The sequence below is a fragment of the Geospiza fortis genome, unplaced genomic scaffold (genome assembly GCF_000277835.1).
Source record: "Geospiza fortis unplaced genomic scaffold, GeoFor_1.0 scaffold330, whole genome shotgun sequence".
Taxonomy (NCBI): domain Eukaryota; kingdom Metazoa; phylum Chordata; class Aves; order Passeriformes; family Thraupidae; genus Geospiza; species Geospiza fortis.
Window position 1 is genome coordinate 709,939 of NW_005054400.1, and position 20,722 is coordinate 730,660.

Here is a 20,722-nt window from a genome sequence, read left to right on the forward strand (position 1 = left end):
CATTTCTTGCTTGTCCTTGCCTTAAAACAGGAATTAAGTTAACCACAGTGCTGCATGTTAATTGCATGTTTACTGGGCTAATGAAAATTACAAAAGGTTTTTGCCACCTCGATCGGTGATGAAAAAGTATGAAGGCGATTGTCATTGCAGCCTTCGGGGAGGGCCCGGGGGGTGGGGGGGAAGGACCGGCCACGAACAATATTGATCAGAAGAAGGATAAATCTTTTAACTGCTTGTTAATACCATAAATATGGTCTACACAAGTTTCCACTCTTGTTAAGTCTAATCAGTACATGGAAGATGGAGACATAGCCCACTTGAATGAATTTTTATTATTGCCAGAGGGGTACTTGCATCTGTGGGCTCCCTCCCCTCCTCAATTTGAGCACCCCCCCGCCCCCCCTTCCAAAATCCCCCCTTGCAGGGGAGGATCGTGAAGGTGTGCAGAAAGCACAGGAGGAAAATCCAAGCTTTTTTGTCCTTTCTTCATTTTTCCAAATGCTCCTTTTTTATTTTTTTTTTAGTAAAGCTGAATGGGTCGTTGGATGAAAGGCTGACCCAGTAATTCAGTTTGATGATAACCATTTTCATGCTTGAAAACAATCTGCCAAATTAAACCTAAATGGAAAGAGCAGTGGGAAAGGTAGTGAGAGCAGGGCGTTTTGAAATCCCCCCCACCTCTCCGAAAGGGATTATTTGGCCAAAGGAGGAGGGAAAGGCAATTAAATAGACTAAAGATGATTTAAATCCCAACCAAAAATAATTCCAGGGAGAAGTTTGCCCCCTCCGGTGTTGCCCAGCCCTGGATTTGAAAACTTTGGCCCAACTTGTGGCAATAGCTACAACTTTGCTCCGCAGGGGTCAGAGGTGAGGGCTATTTTAACCCTAAAAGCCTGCGAGTGACCAAGGTTGCGGCTGGGCTCGCAGCACTAATAGCCATAATTACCTCCTCCCCTTCCAGGGACATTCCTCGCAGCAGCAGTGTTAGACGCCGAATTGAAGAAAATCCTGGAGTTGAACATATCTTCGGGGGTAAATAACAGCAATATGAAGGAATTTCAGAGCTCTCCCTTTCGCTTGGGGGGATTGAAGCTTTTTTCCTTTTTTTTTTTTTTCTCCCCTCTTTTTTTCCTTTTTTTCCTCCTTCCCCCCCCCCTCCCCCCCCGCCTTGCCAGCATTCCCAAGGCGCTGGGTCTTTGTCTTAGAAGGAATGGAGTGTCTGAATGGTGTGAAAGGGACAGAGAGGGTTGCTTCAAATCGATTTTACTTGTCCTCTCTGTCTTTTCGGATCAACGCCCTTCAATGGACACATAGGTGCTCTTTCAACCAAAAACTTGTGCAACATTTTCTGCCTGTATTGGTGCTAAATACAATAAATGCTGGGCAGATTTTTTTTTTCTTTCTTTCCAAAGCAGAAAGCACCCTAATTAAATTGTTTTATATGGACAGTCAAGACAGACCAATTAAGTATGCATTAGTATAAAGATATATTCGAGAGATAAGCGCTCTATAGGAGCCCTGTCTAGGCAAGGTGTGGAAAGTGTCCTCTCGAAGAGAGGCTGTGAGCAGGGTTTCATATGGATTTTTCCCCTCCATTGCCTCCTATACTCGAGTAACGGGCTGAATAAGTTAGAGAAAAGCCATTAGTGAGAGTGGTTTCTAAACAAAGTTAACAGGTGGATGTAGCTGGTTTTACATTTGAATAACAGTCGCACATCTGTAATACACAGCCCTGGATTTATGCAGCGCCTGTGCAGGCAATGTCCATTTGCAGAGATAAACGCCTCCGACCTAGAGCTGAGGTGCAAACGCACACGCACGGGGATGAAATAAAGATCTGGGCACCTCTGTGGGCTGCAGGGCATGGTGTGAGTGAGCACACAGAGGCGATGCAGAGATCACTGGGTGGCCATTGTGTGCAGGCACCCAGGCTGCATCAGACAGGCACCCACGCAGCAGGCGCTGCTGCCTCGGACATCTCGGCGGGCACAGCACACTCCTGGGGGCATTGCAAGGGGAGGCATTGGCTTTCCCAGCAGTGAAAGAGCACATCAGGATAAAGCACACACATCCACACGCGAACTTCTCCTGCTGCCCATTTTATCACTCTGGGAAAGCTCTCGTTATGGTTAACCACAGGAAACGGGCTTTAAAGCTCTTCTCCATTTCCATTATTATTATTATTATTATTTTCCTTCACTGCAGCTTTTCCATGTCGTTTAAAAAGAGAAAAAACACCCCAAACAAAAAAAAAAAAAAACCCAGACAAACAAACCAACAAACAAACAAACCACTGAGCCGCCAGCAGCCCTGCCTCAGCCTGGTCCTGGGGCAGGCAGAGCCGCGGGATGCCGTGAGGAGGAGGAGGGAGGCGGGCTGGAAGTTGCTGGGGCACCCTCCATCCCTGGGCACACCGTTGGCACCGGCTGAGGCTGAGCTGTGCCCGAGGGTGCTGCAGGGTGGGTGCGAGCGGGGAATCGCCCTTTCAGCGCCGTGACACCGCAGCGCAGACAGCGGCCGGGGTTCTCCTGCAGGGGAACAGGGGGAACAGCGGGTCAGGGGAGCAGAGCTGCCCGCTCTGATAACCATTCTCCAGCAGCGCCCTGCGTGTGTCAGCCCATGCCAGGGATGTGGGAGACGGGGATGAATAAGCCATTCCTCGCTTTGGTGCTTTAATGGCACGGTAAACAGGTTAGAAACAGACGGTTTTAAAGACTCGGTTTTTCTTTATTGGTCACCTTCGAGGATAAATCATAACAGGCAGTATGGGGGGCAAAGAATTCATCTAAAGGAGATCTCAGCAAGTCACTACCCGGACAATAGTCCACCTCCTGTTGGGTTGCGTATTGATCAGGAGAGGAGCTGAGGATGTCGCCACACTAAATATTTACTGATCACACACAAATAGCCGCGACTTGAACGATTTTCTCCTGTGAGGAGAGCAGAGAGAGAAGGGTAAATCATTTTATTAGTGTGTATAAAGCAAAGAGCACACTCTGGCTTGGAGTGTTTTAAAATGTGTCTTCAGCTGGATGAAAAGAGTTAGGGAAATCGATATGGAGTGATTAGACGAACCAGTCGTGTCAAAGAGAGAGGCTGTGAATTTCATGGATTTGGTTATACCGGGAGGGGGAAAATATACCGAGAGATTAAAGGGAGGAACCCATTGTAGCGGAGCCAATGAAAAAATAATATCTAATCAGAGCCGGCAAAGGTAGGGACGGGATAAGACCCACATTTCTAAAGAATCACATCAGCTGGAGAGGGATCAGGGACACAGATGAAAGAGGCAAACGGGGGGAGAGCTGGAGAGTAGGAGCCTAGAAATGCTACAGAGCAAATCCAGGAGAGGCAGAGAAAAGTCGCCTCTGTGGAGCAAAGCTGAGATACCACGAAAATGGGGACAAAAGGCTCAGGAGCGAGGGAGAAGGGCTGGAGTGATCGGGCGCCTGCCTTGGAGGTGAAGTTGAGGGGTGCCCAGCCCGTGTACCCACCAGGCAGAGAGGGCTCTGACAGCACATCCAGCTCCCATCCGAGGGGTTTAAATCCTTCTCCTGCAAGTTTGTCCTCCCCTCTCCTTCCCGCCCCCCTCCCTCCCCACAAGCAAATGTGGTGAGTAAAATGGATTTTAGCGTTTAACCACCTCATTTTATCCACGTAATGACAAGGCTCGTAATATGTAATCTACAGATTACTGCCATTCGAGGGTGACCACAAGTGGCATAGAAAAAAAAATTAAAAAAAAAAATTTCAGCATTTCTGCAAATGACAAAATGGCTAAAACCAGCCCTTGCTTTAAGTATTGAAGTTGGGGAGTTGCTGCTGCAGGATTTTATCGGTTGTAGGGAGCAATTTAGCCGTGGCTCAGGTACAGCCCTGGGGTGTCTCGGCGGATTAAAGAAAACTTTGCTGGAGACAAGCAAATATCTGAGTGCCAAAGGGCAGAAAGCTGGGACTAGGGCAGGGCTCTGCCATGCGACATTGAAATACGTTCTGGGGGGATGCTCGGGATTATGATTATTATTTTTTTGCCTCGAATCCGTGATGTTTGGCCCGTGTTCACATGCTACCTTCTCTCCGCGTATTTTTCTTCAGCAGAAAATAGGATGCGACTGCAGAGAACTAAGTCAAAGCAGCGAGAGAAAGTTTGTACCGCACTTTAAATGATGCTGATTGCTGGGAGGGAGGAAAGGCATCTCAAACTAGGAACCGAGGAGTAAAACTGATGTGAAAACAGCTTTTCACTTCTCCTCCAAGTGCTAATTTTGCTACTGTAAACAAACACTGAAGTTAGAAACAGCTGCAAATAGCCTGCCGGGCACCCAGGGCTCAGGGACCGGAGGGGGTTGACTTTTGTTCATCTCCCGGGCTGAATTTCGCCCCAGTTTTGCTTTTTTTAAACCCCGAAATCAGGGGCTGATGCTGATTTCAGCTGTGGAGAAGGGACAGAAAGTTGGGCACACTAGGAACATTTCAGGCGAGCCTATGGAGCGCAGGCAGCTCGGCTGGATCTCTAATGCAACAGGAAACCTCGGGACAGACCCAGCCTAATTAACAGTTTTCCATAGCTGAAGCGATTTTTAAGAATCCCAGTGGATTAGCCCAATATGTTCAGGTGTGAGGCTACGAGGGCCTATAACTCCTTTCACTATAATCTTATAACCTCCTTACCTAATTCCTTAGATTGCAGATAGGAAGAGTCTGACCCTGGAGGTCGTAAAGAGCTGGGTTTCATTAACCCTTCCGTGCCCGGCGCCGCTCCAAGGTTAACTGCGCCGGGCTGTGTGCTCGGGGGAGCGAGGGAGGGCGGCCAGGAGAAAGGGATTTGCAAGAGGGGTCGATCCGCCGGGAGGGCAAAGCTTAAAATGATTTCTGCTCCCTTCATTCCCTCCCTTCAGCCAAAGGAAATATGGAAATAGGGAACTTTTCTCTTTCCTATGCATCCGGAGGTGTATAAATGCATAAATGTACGGATGTTTGTGAGGCAATTCATCCCCTTCGCACCATTTCAATATTATTTATTATTTAAAATTATTTTTTTCCCTAAACGTGGAGGAAATGAAACATTCTAGAATCATCAGCAAAAAGCAAAGCAATCTCCATCTTTAGGACCAGCACCAATCTCTTGAGCTTCTTGTCCACAGTAGAGCTGTAGTCTTTAAAGAAAAAAAAAATCCAGAGAACCTTCTCAGACTGTATTTGCCTGGGAACACACCTGGTTTATATTTTAATAGGTAGTTACATTGTATTGATTCAGGGTACATCATTGATGTTGAAAGTTAATAACTCTCAAATTATATCTATCTGCCTACATACATAATTGCATACACAGTGTAACACTGGAGGAATTTGCATTTTGCAGCACATTCTTTGTTCTTAAATCTTTTAACACACTGAGTTGTTCCTTTGAAGAAAATGTTATTGAACCACATGTTTAAGGAAAAGATGCTTCTAAACTATATGTTTAAGCAATGAAATTGTTGAGTGAAATACAGATTTCTTTGTATCTCACACAAACCTTGCCACACGCCAGTCTTAACCTACACATCGAACTGCCTTTTTTTTCTTTCTTTTTATTTTTTTTCCTCCCAGTTAGAAGGCAGAAATATGTGAACTGCTGAGAGAGGTGGGTACTTTTTGGTAAGTATGTTTAGATATGATCTTCAGATACATTTATTGTACTTTCAAATTCTTGGGATACTAATTGAGCTAGCAAACAATATCCCAGCTGAATGTCTCAGCTTCTTCCCTATTTAACAGGCTTTAATGTAGAAGTATATTGTAGCCATCCTTCTACCAAACAATGTAGCTGAGGAGTCAGCAAAAAATGAAAAAAACATGTTTAAACCAAATTATAATTGCTGCCTTATATCTGACTCTTCTTCCTTTCCGCAGTCCTAATGAACTCTTTAAAGTTTTATTTATTTATTTCTTTATTTCTGAGTGACAGATCAAAAATAATTAACAGAATCAGAAGCAGCCGGGAAGCTTGAAATAATGTGTCTAAATATTTCATATTGCTACTTATAATACCAGCCCTTCAGCTGTAAAAAGGAACCATTCCCTATTTATTCTGTGGTGGTTTATAAATACAGAAGGATAGATTCTTTTTTTTTCCCAGGGCCTGTCTCAACGATGCCATAAATAGAGATTGAGCTATCAGGAGGGGGAAAAAAAAGGAGAAAGAATAAAATAAAAGCAAAACCCTGGACAGGAATAGAGACAGACAGATAAATGTATAACTGCATCTGAACAATGTTACGTAGCACATTAGGAGTTGGTAAAAAAAAATTAAATCTATCGCATATTTATAACCTCATAATTAAAATACATTCTTATCTCTCTCCTCTGAAAGGTTGCAGCTTTCTTGGAAGTATGTTGAGTGCATATTTTAAACTCCATGTCTCGAACTGAATTAAGATGAGCTGTTTTGCCCAAGAGTAAAACCTTTGTTTACAATTTAATATTTAACTTTCAGCTGCCTACCCATCGCCATATCATTTTCTTTAGATTTCACCTCCTTACATTTGCAGGCTTTATTTAAAATAATGTTAGCTCATATCAAGTCCTAATTTCTTATAATAAGAAATGAGTCTATATAATCCAAAACAGTCCCCCTGGTCTGATCGAGGTAAATTGGATGAGAATCTTTCACATTCAAAGGGTTAAAGCTAAACTGAAAACTTTAAAGCAAAGAGATACCAGCAAAGAGTGAAAAATGGTACATCTGCTCTCTCTTGACAAGCTTGCATTATATCACATGTAAGGAAGCCCAAATTTTTGAATCTAAGACCAGTTTTAGTTTTTAATAGGAAATAATTACATGGAACTTTATTTCCAGAGAGAATGTCCCTTCCAGCTACAGTGTTTTGCTTTGATCTAAGTATTAACTGGTAATAAAATAACCATATTTTGGATCCTAAGCATATTGATGCTTAGAGGAATGTTATGCTTTCAATCAAATTTTAACTTTAGATTATCCGAAGGTATTCATCCTTCTTTTGTCAGAAACCAATTTGCTCTCTTACTCCTACAGCTACTCACATGTGGTTTGGTACACTTTGTTATTTTATAGTGGAATTTGCACTATTGAGGTGGAAAACTTTTAGGTGGAATGAGATCATGTTCCAGCCTGGCAATTTGGGCTGTTTCTCATGCAGGTCCCCAGCCCAGCCCTTCTTTACACTTGTTGTGCACCACCACCATCGCTCACCTCCAAGGGCGACCACCGCATCAGAATTTTGTTTTAAATATTCAGATTTTTTAATTTATTAATTTATTTTTTTTTAACCTGGAGAATCAATCATTTGGACCCATCCTGAACAATTAACCTCCCCTTTATATTAGAGCCCCAAGTGCAGTACTTCATAAAGACATGAAAAGGACATCCCAGTCAGCAGGACCCGAGCCCAGGCTTGTCACAGAGTATAAAAGGAGAGAGAAGGGGAGTTTTTATCTCTTTGCCCTGCCAATTCTTAATAGTTCTAAGTTTCAGTGTGACAATAAAACAGTTTTGATAACATAGCTCATGGGTTTCTCTGCTACATAAAGTTTTCTTAATAATAAAAAAGAAGAAACTTTATCCCTGCTAAATTAAAATAGGGCAGATGTTGGATATGGTTCATATTAGCTAGCCTTTCACCCCTTTGCCCCTGGCACTAAAGTTCTGACTTTTTCTTTCTACTATGTCTGTTTCTAACTGAAAGGTATTATTCCTGCCCTGGCTCTCTTCTTCTATTTATTTTTTCAGTGTCTAAAATTAAACCTATTCATTTAGTAATATACATTCTATTTCACATTGCTAAACCTGGCCAGAGAGGGGAAACGCTTTCCAAAAAAGAGATGCACCACTGACCTTAAAAGAAAACATGAAGCAGGGAAGGCTGTTCTTAAAAGGTTTATTTCTAGAGAATTTTGTAGCTCTGTTGACATTATAGGGATAATGGCTGTATTGCAATGGGCTTTCAAGGCCCAAGAGGTTTATGTTTTCTTCTGACCGTAAGTCTAATAAAATTTTAAAGGTGCACAAAGTCTCATCACTTTAGATATTTAAAACTAGTTTGAAAAATCTCTTGGGAAACATATATTATGGTGGATAGCCCCACTGAGAAAGCAGGGGATAGACAAAAAAATACCCTGAGTCCAAACCCAAATAAACCCCACCAGTTTTTTTCATGCTAGCTCTATGAAAATCCAGGCTATTAAACTCCCAAGGATAGTGCAGCTATTTTCTGCAGGGCTCTGCAGATAGAATTTATTGTCCATTTGGAATGATCAAGTTTAGGCCAATAAAAGGCCCTCTGTAAGCAGAAATGCCCAAGTTGATGTTTGGCAGAGTTTTCAATGGTGGAGTTTATACAGGACGGGGGCTCTGCACTATTTGAAATAACTCCTATCCCAGCAGCTGAAGATGATCTGACACACAAGCAAACCTTAGCAGGCAGTGAGTGAAGGTTAATCAGTGCTGCTTTCTGAGCTGGCTGCTTGAAAGCAGGAAAAAGTGAAAGCTGCTTTCTCTAGCCCTTCCCTATGCAAAGGTGCTGCTAACTTTTATGATTTTTTCCCCCCCTTCCTCTTTTACTATCTGTCTTTGTGCCTGAGGGCCAGTGAAAGAACACTGCAGATTCTAGATTGCTTTCAGAGTTTCCCTTTGCTGATGATGGATTACCATGTCAATTTAAACGGCATAGGATTAATTTGTTTCAATGATTTCTCTTTAGGCTGAATGCCAGTCTTTTTTTCTATCTCTCTCCTTGCTCTTCAAAAAAAATAATAACAATAATAATAATAAATCCTTAAACCCCCCCAAACACTTTTGAGATCCCATGTTAAAAAGACAATAATAGAAATAGACAAGTTAGGTGTAATGTTGCAACACAGTTGTAGGTTTGAGTGTTTTTATCTCGTTCTAAGGGGCTGCAGCATACAGTCAGTCACATTAAAATGAAATTGGATCCAACGTTTATTCAATAAATACTTGTCTTGTAGGTAATCCAGAACAGAGTGCTTTTGACACATAAGGACTTAATTTGTCTTGGATAACAAGTTATTAATATGGCACATTTAAACTTGCCACCTACAATAAGGTCATTTAGATCTATAATACGACTCATGAGAGAACTTCATAAAGCCAGAAACAAAGTTTGAGACTGCCTCTGAGGCGCGGAGCAGACGCACGGCTCACGGTTTGCTCTTTTCAGAAGAAAGTTCAGAGCAACTAGGAGCCACCCAAACCCAAATGGTGTGCATCTGCTCCTCTTTGAAAGGCAAAACGTAAATGGAGTAAGGAGGGGAGAGAGAGGAGGAAAAAAAAAAAAAAGAAGGAACCCAAACACACATTTTTGAATGAGTAAGCTTTAAAGCTGTGCTGCGTCTGCTCGCAAACTCATCGCAGCTTTGAAAGTGAAAAAACAACATTTGGTTGAGAGTGGAAATTCGCCTGCATTTGCACCCTACCTCTTCCATGTGCTTCGCAATTTACTCGCTTTTAATAATAAGTGAGGAAGTTGGAACATAATCCACCCATAAATGTTATTGCTGTAATTTGACTGCTCTGTGTTTGTTCATGCATTAGTTGTATATGTAAAGCGAAGTGGGGATGGATGGTGGGGATCCCCGTGCAGCACGAACAAACAGAGCTCTTTGGGATCTCAACACCCAAACATCCTGCAATTGTTTTCAGTTCTAGTTTCAGACCTGTCCTAACCCTGTGGTGCCTGCAAGAGGTGCATCAGGAGGGGAATAGTGTGCGAATGCTGCTCGGGACGTGTTTGGTGAGTGGCAATTCGGTCTCCACGCTGTGTCCCTGAGCTTTGTTATTCTGCTTTTCTGTGCTAAGCTCTTGGTTGTTCTTGCCCTGGCAGATTCTGTCTCTTTAAGTAACTAAATCTCATTTTTAAGCTATTCCTGGGAAAAGGATGTTACACATGAGTAGAAAAATGCAGGCAAGAAAGGCTAATTGAATGAAAAGAGAGAATTAGGTTAAAAATAGAGTACAATCTAGTATCACATTTTCACTAGTGTAACCTGAAATGAAGGTGTCTCCAAGTCCCCAGTGATGCCAGAGTGTTTAGATGTTGGGCACAGATGGAGACACCTATTGAAATGTGTCTGAAGAAGATTAATAGGACTTGTCAGTGTTGGGAAAGCACTGCTTTGCTGTAAATTTCTACTAGCACAAGATGAATTACCGATGAATGCTCAGTTATCAACCCCATCACTATCATTGGACACTAAATCAAATTGAGCAGTTATCTACAATCAGAAAATTTCTTTTAAAAGTAGGCATACACCTTTAGGCTTAAACTCTTTAATAAGACAATATCCTCGATGGTATGTGTGTGTTCACAAAAGGATATGATTAAAAGTTTCTATACAGAAAGCTTCTGTTCAGAAATGAACTCCAAGTTCAGTGTGAAAGCAGGGCTGTCAAACAATAGAAGATACTCAGAAAATGCTGGTTATATAATACAGAGTTCTGATGGGGGTCTGATCCAAAATGTATTTTTATGTGTGTCATTAGATTTTGGATCCATCCATGTTTATGAGAGGTTTTTTACAATCTCTGCTCTCCCCTTATTTATGGTCATGATAAACACACCCCTTCTCTCTACCTTAAAGACTGAGCATCGAAATCATACATTAATGCAAAACAGCCATCATGACTCAGGATATATGTATAATAATATTACCACCCCCCAAACATATTTAGGAAATAACAACTTAATATAATGTACTATGTGATGAAAGAGTCAATGAATAATATTTTAGCTGAGAATATTTCTTTCTCTCCTTTATGAAAGGGGAAACTGTCACAAGCAAAACTACCACAAGCATTTATCAGCCCACTCCTGAAGAATATTACCTGCATTTACCATCTGATGCTGCTGATGACAATGATATTAAATAAGCATTACATACTTTTAGTTTCTAGGATTTCTTTCCCTCTCTCACAGACACTGAGCACTTTATACAAGGAGATTTATCATGGTGTGTTTTCCAAAGTCAATTTTTTCATTTTTTTAGAGACAAGGGAGGTCATTTGTGTTTAGGGAGGGAGACAGGTACAGAGCCTTTATCTGATCTGCGTCCCCAGCCACCAGCACCTTCTTAATCGACGGCAGATCCCCACTCTAGAGGATCTGGCCCTGTCTGGGTTACTTCTTAGCCCAGGAATGTTTCCTTCCCTTCATCTCCTCATGTCTCACCTGTGGTGCATGTTGCTTTTTGAGAAGGGAATAACACACTGTTTACCACACAGCCCAGTTTCAAAGCCTTTGTGCGTTTCTCATCTCCAGCCAAAGCTTATTATTTACCACCCTAAAAATCCACCATGGTAAGGGATAGCAGAAGTTATTTTCCTCGTTTTTACACCCCAATTTTCACACAGCAAATGCCCTGCCTTAGGAGCAGATCCCACTCAGATGGAAGTTATTAACTTTCAGCAGAATGGGGCGATTTCAGCCAGCCACAGCCTGTGCCCTTCGAACATGGTCGCTTTGCAGCATCCCCGTGTTTATTTTTTTTCTTTGGAGGGCATGATTCTTTAAACATATTTGTTTTACACAGAGCAGCAGTTGAATCCTAACTTTTTTTCCCCCCCACAAACACGTAAAGAGAATATTAATAGGGAATATTAACAGAGGTGAGTGCAGCATGAAGCTAGTTAGGTTGTAGTAGCTGAGAAATATGAACTAGTGAACATAATCCATAAACTCCATTTGGTTACTATAATACTCCAATCTGTATTTATTACAACCCCACTCTGATGCTTATACAACTGCAATTGCTAGATTTATACACTCTAATGATTTCACAATAGGAAAAACCTGTGTCTTTATCTTTCTTTTCCTGTCCAAAATAACCCCTTCCACATATACTTCAGGCTTCTCTGGACCTTGTCTGGGTTTAATCACAGGCTTTGGGACAAAATGTGCATTATTAAGAAGTATAAATATTTTCAGAAGCAATCAAAGGGTTGAAAGATTGATTCGGCATGTAGATTGGATTTAATTCGAAGCAGCTTTGTTCTAATGAGGACTACTGGGATACAGAGACGGCAGCCGCTTATGGCCACCAGTTGGGAACTTCCACTCGCTGCAGCAACCTGTCAAGAATTCCAAGGAACTGCCAGGTATTGAGCAGAGAAGTGCTGGGGAGGATGGTGGTCTATTGTTTGCAGCCTCCTTCTGAGGCTGGGTTAAGATTTCATAAGTCTCTATTTTACCAGAGTTACAATTCAGCTTCTTGCTGCCCACAGGGATAAATCCTGCAGTCCCTCGCTTGGGGGAAACCCCTATGGACTTTGTGGGTGGCTTTGCCTTGAGTGAAAGGTGGCAAAGCTTGGCTGAGCCTCAACTCCAGCCAAGTTTGGGAGCTCTGTAGCAATTTGTCCTGCTCCCAGACCTGGTTGCTTTTGCAGTGATTTGTTCTGTTCAGTTTTGCTATCTGCACTTCTAGATGTGATGGGACCTTTTTGCGTAGGGAGGTGTTTTTCCCTGGGGAGAACGACAGCTCTGTAAGGCTTGGAACCTCCTGTCCTTGTTGGGTGACCCAGCAGAACTGCTGGACCCGTCCTGCTTCCTGCCTGCAACGTCCAACAAAACATTTTTGGGATGATGCTGAACCAAAGGGGACCCTTGACTGCTTTCCCCTCAGACTTAGAAAACCCCAGCATCAAGATGTGAGTGTGGCCCTGGGGGGTGTCACGTCACAGGTGCTTGGTATCCTAAATGCCGAGCGTACAGTCAGAATCACAGGATATACAGGATCAAACACGGACCAGTTTCTCTCTCCCCTTAGCCCCTCCTTGCCTACTTTTGTCCATAAAAGCAACAGAAAGAGAGAAAGCTTGAATTTTCTGAACTGTTTCACCCATCCACAGCTGGAATTCCAAAGCGAAATGAAAATGCCTTTAAAATCAACCCTACATGGGAGCCTGAGAGAACAAGTTTTCCTTTGTTGTAGGGTATAGTATTATTTGCTGTAGGTTTTTGATATACATTCTAAATTAGGCCTGCAAAGGAATGCTTCATCTTTAATTCATCACTCTCAGCTGAAAGAGATTAGCAATGTCTAGCACGCACCCTTCGTATGGTGCTGACCTCATCAAGTATGGCCTGAAATTAATTAGCCTCATTCATTCCAAATGGAAAAGGATAATGGAGCTGCATTTTAGAGATGACCATCACAAATTGTATGCAGCATATTTAAAATCTTTCCCCCCTCGCTCCCCTCCCCATTAAAAAAAAACTATGTAGATTAAAATTCTTTCCAGAACTTGCAATATGTCGGAGTTATCGAGGCTTTAGGAGCAGAAACCATTCCGTTTTCATTTGTGGAACTGGGAGCCACATTTTGTATGTGTGGCTGTAAAAGCAGCAAGCCTGTCTTAATGGCAGAACACCTGGAATTAATTTGATATTTCCAGGTGCTCTGGCAAACTGGGACATCAAGCACTTGATGTTTAAACATTCTTCCACTGGCTTGCTTAAATCAATATGAAAGTGGTGTCCCTTTGTCATTCATACATGCAAAGTGCTAGCACAAACTCCAGCTTGGCTTCAGAGTCCTACATCACTCATAATCTAATTAGAAATCAGAGCAGAGCTGAAGCAGCATTCTTTGTGGATTCTTGGGCAGCAAATAGGGATACTTGTCTTTTGTTTCCCTCCTCGATTGCATCGTTCACAAGCTTTCACACCACATCTCTAAAGGTGGTTAGGTGCCTCAAGATGTTGACAGGCATGAAGGACAAGATTATTTAGGTGCCTAACCCGGGTGATTTCAAATGGAATTAAGCAACTGGATGTTACTGGGCTGGGAGGGGGGATGGTGGTGGTGTGGGGATGGGGGGGTGAAAAAAAAAGCGGCCAGTGCATATTAAAAGCTCTAATTTGTTGTCCTAATCTCTAGCAATGTGGGTGATGTTTTTGCAGGGTAAAATTGCCTGCAGGGTACGTTTGCTGAAGCCTGTTAATTCCTCCTGAGGTCAGTGGGTACCGGGTGCTGGGCAACACAGCCTCTCCTGGCTGGGCACGGTGGGCTCCGACTGCTTCCCAAGAGACAGGGACAGCAGTGAAGAACGTGGGATTTCCCACAGGAATTTGGAAGATGCCCATGTCTAAGACAATGGTGAGGATTGGGCCAAAATCCAGCCTTGATTCCTTCATCCAAATGACCCTGTGCTGACCCACGGCTGCTGATGGATCGCAGCGACGTGGACCGTCCTCCCTCCCTCCTCGCTGCCCTGCATCAGATCTCCAGGAGGACCTGAGAGTACTGTGAGTAAGAGATACATTTTTTTTTCTCACCCAAGCAATTCATTGCAAAACTTCAGATTTTGAAATGACAAGGTCAAAATGGCTCATATCTGCAATGCTGGGGCTTGGGGAACATTCCTGCAGTTCTTATACCCAGGGCTGGAAACACAGGGAAAACATTTTGTGATATGCACTGTAATCACCTCATACCCAGAAAAATGGAGAATTAATTATTTCTCTTTTCACACAAACAAACATTTATCTTCCAAAGACTCCATTCATTAAGAACTGCCATTGAGTCCAAGATTGAACCTATTGTTATTAATCCTAAATGAATTCAAGTTTGTCTACCATGAACAAAGCTGCTCACCATCTGATAATCCAAATTTGCTTACGAAAAAAGAATGAGCAAATGTTAGAAGCAGCAGGTGAAATCATACCACAGTTATTAAGCCTTCTTTCAGGGGAAGCACAGGATAGATTAAATTGTTATGTTAGGCCATGTTGTGAGTCCACGTCAATTTTGTCTGAGATCTTATCTTAGCTCAGAACTGTTTCCTCCTAAATTAAACAATGTTGAAGACATGAGAAGCATATTGACCCAAAGATTCAAAACTTTGGATTCAGCAGACTTCTGATCTTTTGTCCACAGAGTATCAAGTTGTAAAGCTGTGGAATATTAAATAATCATGATTATCTTCAACTTGCCCAAGTTCATTTGTCATGCTGGGACGCTGGCACAGATTCTCCTTGCTGGTTTTTTTTACAGAACCAGGCATTGATTTTGCCTGCTAGCTTGGTATCATTTGCCACTGACCTTATAGACCGTGGTCTTATCCTAATATTAAGTCTCATGGACCAACTGTGGGCTGTAATTCCATCTCTGGTGCTCTTCACCTCTCTTTTGCAAACACCATTGTCCAATAAAGCAGCAAACAAAAATCTTACAATCAAAACAACTGAATTATGCTGGTACTTTGATCAGCTGTTATCAGGCACAGGCAGTTCTTGAGATTCAGAAATGCAGTGTAATTCACCTGGGATAAGTAATCAAATTTAAAAATGAGCTGAACAGACATTTTTAGGAATATGTAAATTTCTAAATAAACCAGCTTTTTAATTCCACCTTTTCTATATTAGAACAAATCAATGTTGTCTGCACTCGGAGATGAGTTTCAGCTGTCATAATTAAATATCATCCTGCTTCTTGCAGGACAGCCAAACAAAGATTTTACTCTTGACACAAGAGTTACCTCAAGTAGGGACAACTCACTTATTACAGCAATGATCCACATGGTTCCATCATGTTGTAGAAAACAAATCTCTACCAAAAAACACAGCATGATTCATCCCTGGTGTCAGAGCACTGAAGAGATGGAATAATAGAAGAAATAATATATTTTAAATGCTTTTAAAATACAAACATAACGATAGTACATTAAATAATGTGATCTACCCAGCCGAACATCTAATTATCTACATGCAAACCTCATGTTCATTCATCACTTCATTCTCTTCAGCTGTAATGTTGGTTTTTGGTAGACACTAACACAGAGCCATGAATTTGAATGGGAAGGGAAACAGGGACAGCGCAAGGCTGTATATTAGCTTAGACAAGTAGGATGTCATTGCCAGCCTGAATTTGTTGATGAAACCAGGCATTAAGCAAGCAAATTTTCAGCCACTGAAGAAGAGTTTGCTGACTTTAAGTAATGACATCCAGGAGGTGACACAGTGGATTTAGACCAGCAACTACTTATGGACTAATAATGGCCACTCAGCCCTGGCAAAATAACGAGACAAAATGGAGATTCATCTCCTCCCTGAATAGAAAGATTTTGTTTTTCCTTATTCTAGTCTAATTTCAAATGTTCAAGAATCTGGGTTTGGTCTTCTTTGAGGATGGGGAAAGTCTTTTGTCTCTGAAGAATGGAGCTCATGGAGTCACTTGGTCAGTCCCCATTTGCACCCAGCAGAGACCATGGAGGTATTCAATGGTACAAAAAGGTATCAGCTCCCAATCTAGGGGCTGAGGTTTGTTTCCATTTGTACCTGATATTGGAGGTCTATAGTGGTTTCACCTAAATCCCTGGAAATTGCAAGTCCACATGCACATGGTGATTTCATGTGCTGAAAACACAAGTGTGACCAGGAGCCATCATAGTTCTTTGTCCCAGCTAAACTATTTAGCTCCCCTTCTACAATGTTCTCTTTCTGTACATCCCAATTCTCCCATCCCTTTCCCCTAATAACAACATAAATGAGTACTTCACAGGTGTAATTACGGTAATAGTTCTTTTACTGCAAATCCTGGAAGCCTGTAACCTGTAATTCACTTTTTCTGATAGTCTCCTATTCCAACACTAGACGTGTTATTTTAAAATGTCTAGGACCTGAAAGCTAAATTTATAGTGATAGATAATAGTAATGGAAACCAAGCATCCTCCTTAGTTCAGACTTAAGAGCTGTGCTGTATCTCTTGGCCAATTGTTGCCTTGTTCACCTAGAAATGTCATACCCACCACTCCCACAGTGATTCAAACATCAGAGTTAAACAGAAGGGAGCAAAATACATCTCAATTTGTTTATTTTAAAGTATGAACCTATAAAAACTCAAGACATACAACATGCTATGTCTTTTTTTGAATTATTCAATGGCAAATCCTGGGGCGATTATTGCTTCTCCAAAGTGAATCTGCCATATTTCTGATAACAGGAGCTACCCTTCTTTTCTAGGTATGAACCATCACAAGACCTGGATTAGAAAGCAGGGGGACCAAGCACTCAGAGGTGGCTGATGCAGCTGGTTCTCTGGCCCTGGGCTCAGCTCTTGGTCATGGCCCAAGCACCAGAGGCCAGAGGTGGGGACTGTCTCTGTCTTGGCTACTCCTCATCAGTGCTTTGAGCTGCACAAAGCCCTGAGAAACAAGGAAACACAAGTGCACCACCAGGGATTTGCTCCCCTCTACACCTGAAGCACAGCACGAAGTTCCAGCCTTTGCTTCTGCAGGTAGGAGCTCAATCTAATTTACAGATTTAGTTTTAGTTTACAAGCAAGGCAATAATCCTGAAATAACTCATGCAAATGGTCACCCTCTTCTAGAACTGACATTGTTTCATCATTTTCTCTCCATTTTCTGGGTGAAGCAGTCAGTGTGAAGAGGGCACTCTGGCACATACCCCACTTGATAGCTGAGAAGAAGAAACTGACAAATATTTTTAATATGCTGCAGCTTATCAACATCCCAGTGAATAAAGGCAAATGAGATTTTCCACTGGTTATTCATAGATCTACATGGAGATGCTGAAAATCTGCCATTTAGTCCAGAGACTGGACAGAAATAAATCACCAGATAAAATACAATATTCCTAGTGAAATCCTTTATGGAATGTGTTCTTGCCCCAGACCCCTCCTGGAATAGGCACAGCAATGCTCCCTGAGACCTGGCAGCCCTTCTAAGTGGGCATATGGTCTGCTCAGCTCTCTCAGTGCTGGTGCAGGGTGAGTAAACACGCTGAACTGTCAGAGCAAACAGGGGGCTCTTTAATAGCACGAAATTCTGTGCCTGCTTCAAACTCCATCACTACTCCAGAAATGGATTTCCCTTCTCTGCTGGAGCATGCACTGTTTGCAGGAGGGGCAGGAAAAAAAGTGAGAGAGTTTCCTTGGATGGTGTCTGTGACCATCTCCCATAAAGCTGTGGAAGGGTCTTGGTGTGTCAAAAGTTGCATTTTCTGGTGATGCTACATCGCCTTTTCTGTCATTTTGAGATGTGCCCTGATGCATTATAACTTGCTCAGTCACTGGAATAGAAAGAGGGGCCTGAAGGTAAAAATCCCAGTGTTAATCAAGGCTGGCAAAGGGCAGAACATTAGCTGCAGTAATTGTTTTTCTGAGGGAGTCAACAAAGCCGGGCTCGTCGGCGCTAGCAAACAGATCCAGTCCTGCCTCTGTGCTCCTCACACGGGCAGAACATTGCCCTGAAATCACTGCAGCAGGGATCGGGCCAGGAATGAGCAGCTAAGTTGCAAAGCAAATTAATTCCTGCCAAAAAAGTTCAGCTATGCTCAGAAGTATGTAAAGTGTCTGATTTGAGAAGTGTCAAGTAGCATTTGTGACCAATTATCCAAGATGAAGGGGGCAGAGCTATGTTTACATGTACTAATCTTCAGCCAAAGTTTGAAAACTCTAATTCATGGACACGCATCAAATTTCCTTTCCAGGCTTGGCATTTGCCTGTACGCACGCATGCACATTGCTCGGGGATGACAGGAAAACATGATTATGACTTGCAAATAATACAAATAAAAAAAAAAAAGAAAAAGCGAGAAGAGCTGCCATGCAGCAGCAGCGTGGTAATTAAACCTGTACTGTGATATGCAAAAAGAATCGTGGACCACTGTATGAGTAAAATAGCTTTATCAGCTGTGCTGAAATATGATGTGTGGTGTGTCTGTATTGTTATTTTTCCACAACCTGTGAAGCCCTGGGAAATGATCTACACAAAAGAATAAGTAGTAAAAGCTGCCTCTGCCATCTTCTGTTTAATTAACATAGGTATACCAATTTAATGCAATTAATCAAGATAAGGAGGGATTAAACAGTAACTCAGCTGACAACGACAGAGTTAGCATTGCTGTGGCATGAGAAGGGCTGCAAAATGAGAGTGGTGACTGGGAACACTGTGAGGAAGAACAAGCTGGCTCCAGTTTTGGGAGGTTTATGCAGATGTATTGAAATTTAGGGGCAGCTGATTTTTCATGTGGCCAAGTGTTTATCTGCCCCTGCCCTTTCCTTTACCCTCTCAGACCTTCCAGGGTAATCCCCAGAGTGGCAACAACTTTTAAAGCGATTCCTCTTTCTTCTAACAGATTCCTGATGCTAAAGGTCTGACCTTAAAATGAGCAGTGCATAGGGCAAGAGTGGGTACTGCAGTGAGCTTCTGGCCTTCAACCCTTCCAAATACAGCTATTTTGGTAACCAGAACACTGTATTCACCATGGGTGAGGGAACAGAGCCTTTCAGTGCAGGGCTTCTCAGCACATTAACTCTCTCAGTGCTGGATTCTGGGTCCCTGTGCAAGTTGCCTGTGCCTATTCAAGACCATAAATGCAGATTTGCAGAAGCCTGCAGCATTCTGTAATTTCATGGTTGTGCTTTAGTGCCCGATGCACGCAAAAACTGGACAGAGTCCTGTGGATTTCCATGTGGATCTGGGAAGGACCGTAATCACATGCAGCTGAGAGTAGCTCAGACTTGGATTTCTTGTTGGCAGGAGAGGCACAGCCTGGTTTGCTACAATGCAACTGTCCTCATTAATGTTCTTCAAGCCCTGATGTACTGGGACCGCCATGGTTGGGTCAGAAGATGGCTGAGTTTTCCAGGCTCATTCTCTTGTCTTCAGAATGTTAAATTGGGTGATAATGAGTAGTAACTGTGTCCTTTTTTATGGTGAAGTTGACACTTGCCTTCTAGTAAACAGACACAGAGATGACCCTCCTCATTTCGCACAGGTCACCAAACAGCCCTGGAATGGTAGGGGTTATTGGCCATTTACCAAACTCTGTTTGACTTGGGTTCATGGGTGAGAGATGAAAGGCTCTATATTGCATTACCAATCCCTGGGGCCAGCCAGTCTCCCTAAAGAAGCATTTCATTTAGCAAGGCAACTGCTGGCCCATGGGAATCCGAGACTTGGGAAAAAGAGGACACAGTTTCAATTGCAAATGTTTCCTCAGGGCAGATGTCTTAAAGCCACACAGAAACTCACTGCTTCAGTGTCACAATAGTTGCTCCAGGACACTTAATGACCAGCAGATTTTCCCCTTTAATTAATCTCCCCTTTTTCCCAAGAAAACATCCGTTAGGTTCCTTGTGGTGTTGCTGCCTCTGCCCTGCTGCTTTGTCCATCTCCCTGGGGCAAGACCATTGCAGCAGTTGTGAACTGTTACCTTTTCCAAGAGCTTCAAAATTGAAACAGATGAAGCAAGGAGCCCTGGTAACACACTTAGAGGTTTTGGGCTCTTGGGAGGAGAAATGAGTACTCCTGAAGTGTCCAAATATTTTCCTTACCCTAGAGCAAAGATGCTGACTGATTTTCTTGGTTATAGTAGAGTGGTCATTGTTATTGGGGTAGTCCAAGTATGGCCTTTTTACAAATAATTAATGTAGTGATTGATGGCTACAGGAAGAAGAATATTTGATTCAGACCAAGAATTCAACCCAGACTTGTCCTGATTTTCCTATGATCTGAAAATCCAGTGTTGTTCCAAATTCATTATCACTGGTTAAAATCCTCTTTCACTTTCCTCCCTCTCTGTTTGTGATGTGAGTCATGAGACATTCAGAAGTTGCATTTGTTGTTTGATAGTTTTACATCATGGTTGTAATAGCGCATCTGCCGAGTCAGCAGGTCCTTTTCTGTGTTTGTTTATTTGTTTACCACTCCATTTCCAGCAGG

At 42.5% G+C, this 20,722-nt stretch overlaps 1 long non-coding RNA gene across 1 annotated transcript in view; it reads left to right on the forward strand.

The window, feature by feature from the left end:
• The window catches only part of LOC102044918, a 21,993-nt gene extending 2,218 nt beyond the window's left edge, over positions 1–19,775 (forward strand). Inside the window, exons 2-6 of the long non-coding RNA XR_004082276.1 lie at positions 5,593–5,640; positions 9,683–9,773; positions 11,964–12,133; positions 13,938–14,282; positions 16,998–19,775. This is a non-coding gene — a long non-coding RNA (uncharacterized LOC102044918). The remainder of the gene's footprint in view (positions 1–5,592; positions 5,641–9,682; positions 9,774–11,963; positions 12,134–13,937; positions 14,283–16,997) is intronic.
• The last annotated feature ends 947 nt before the right edge of the window (positions 19,776–20,722 follow it).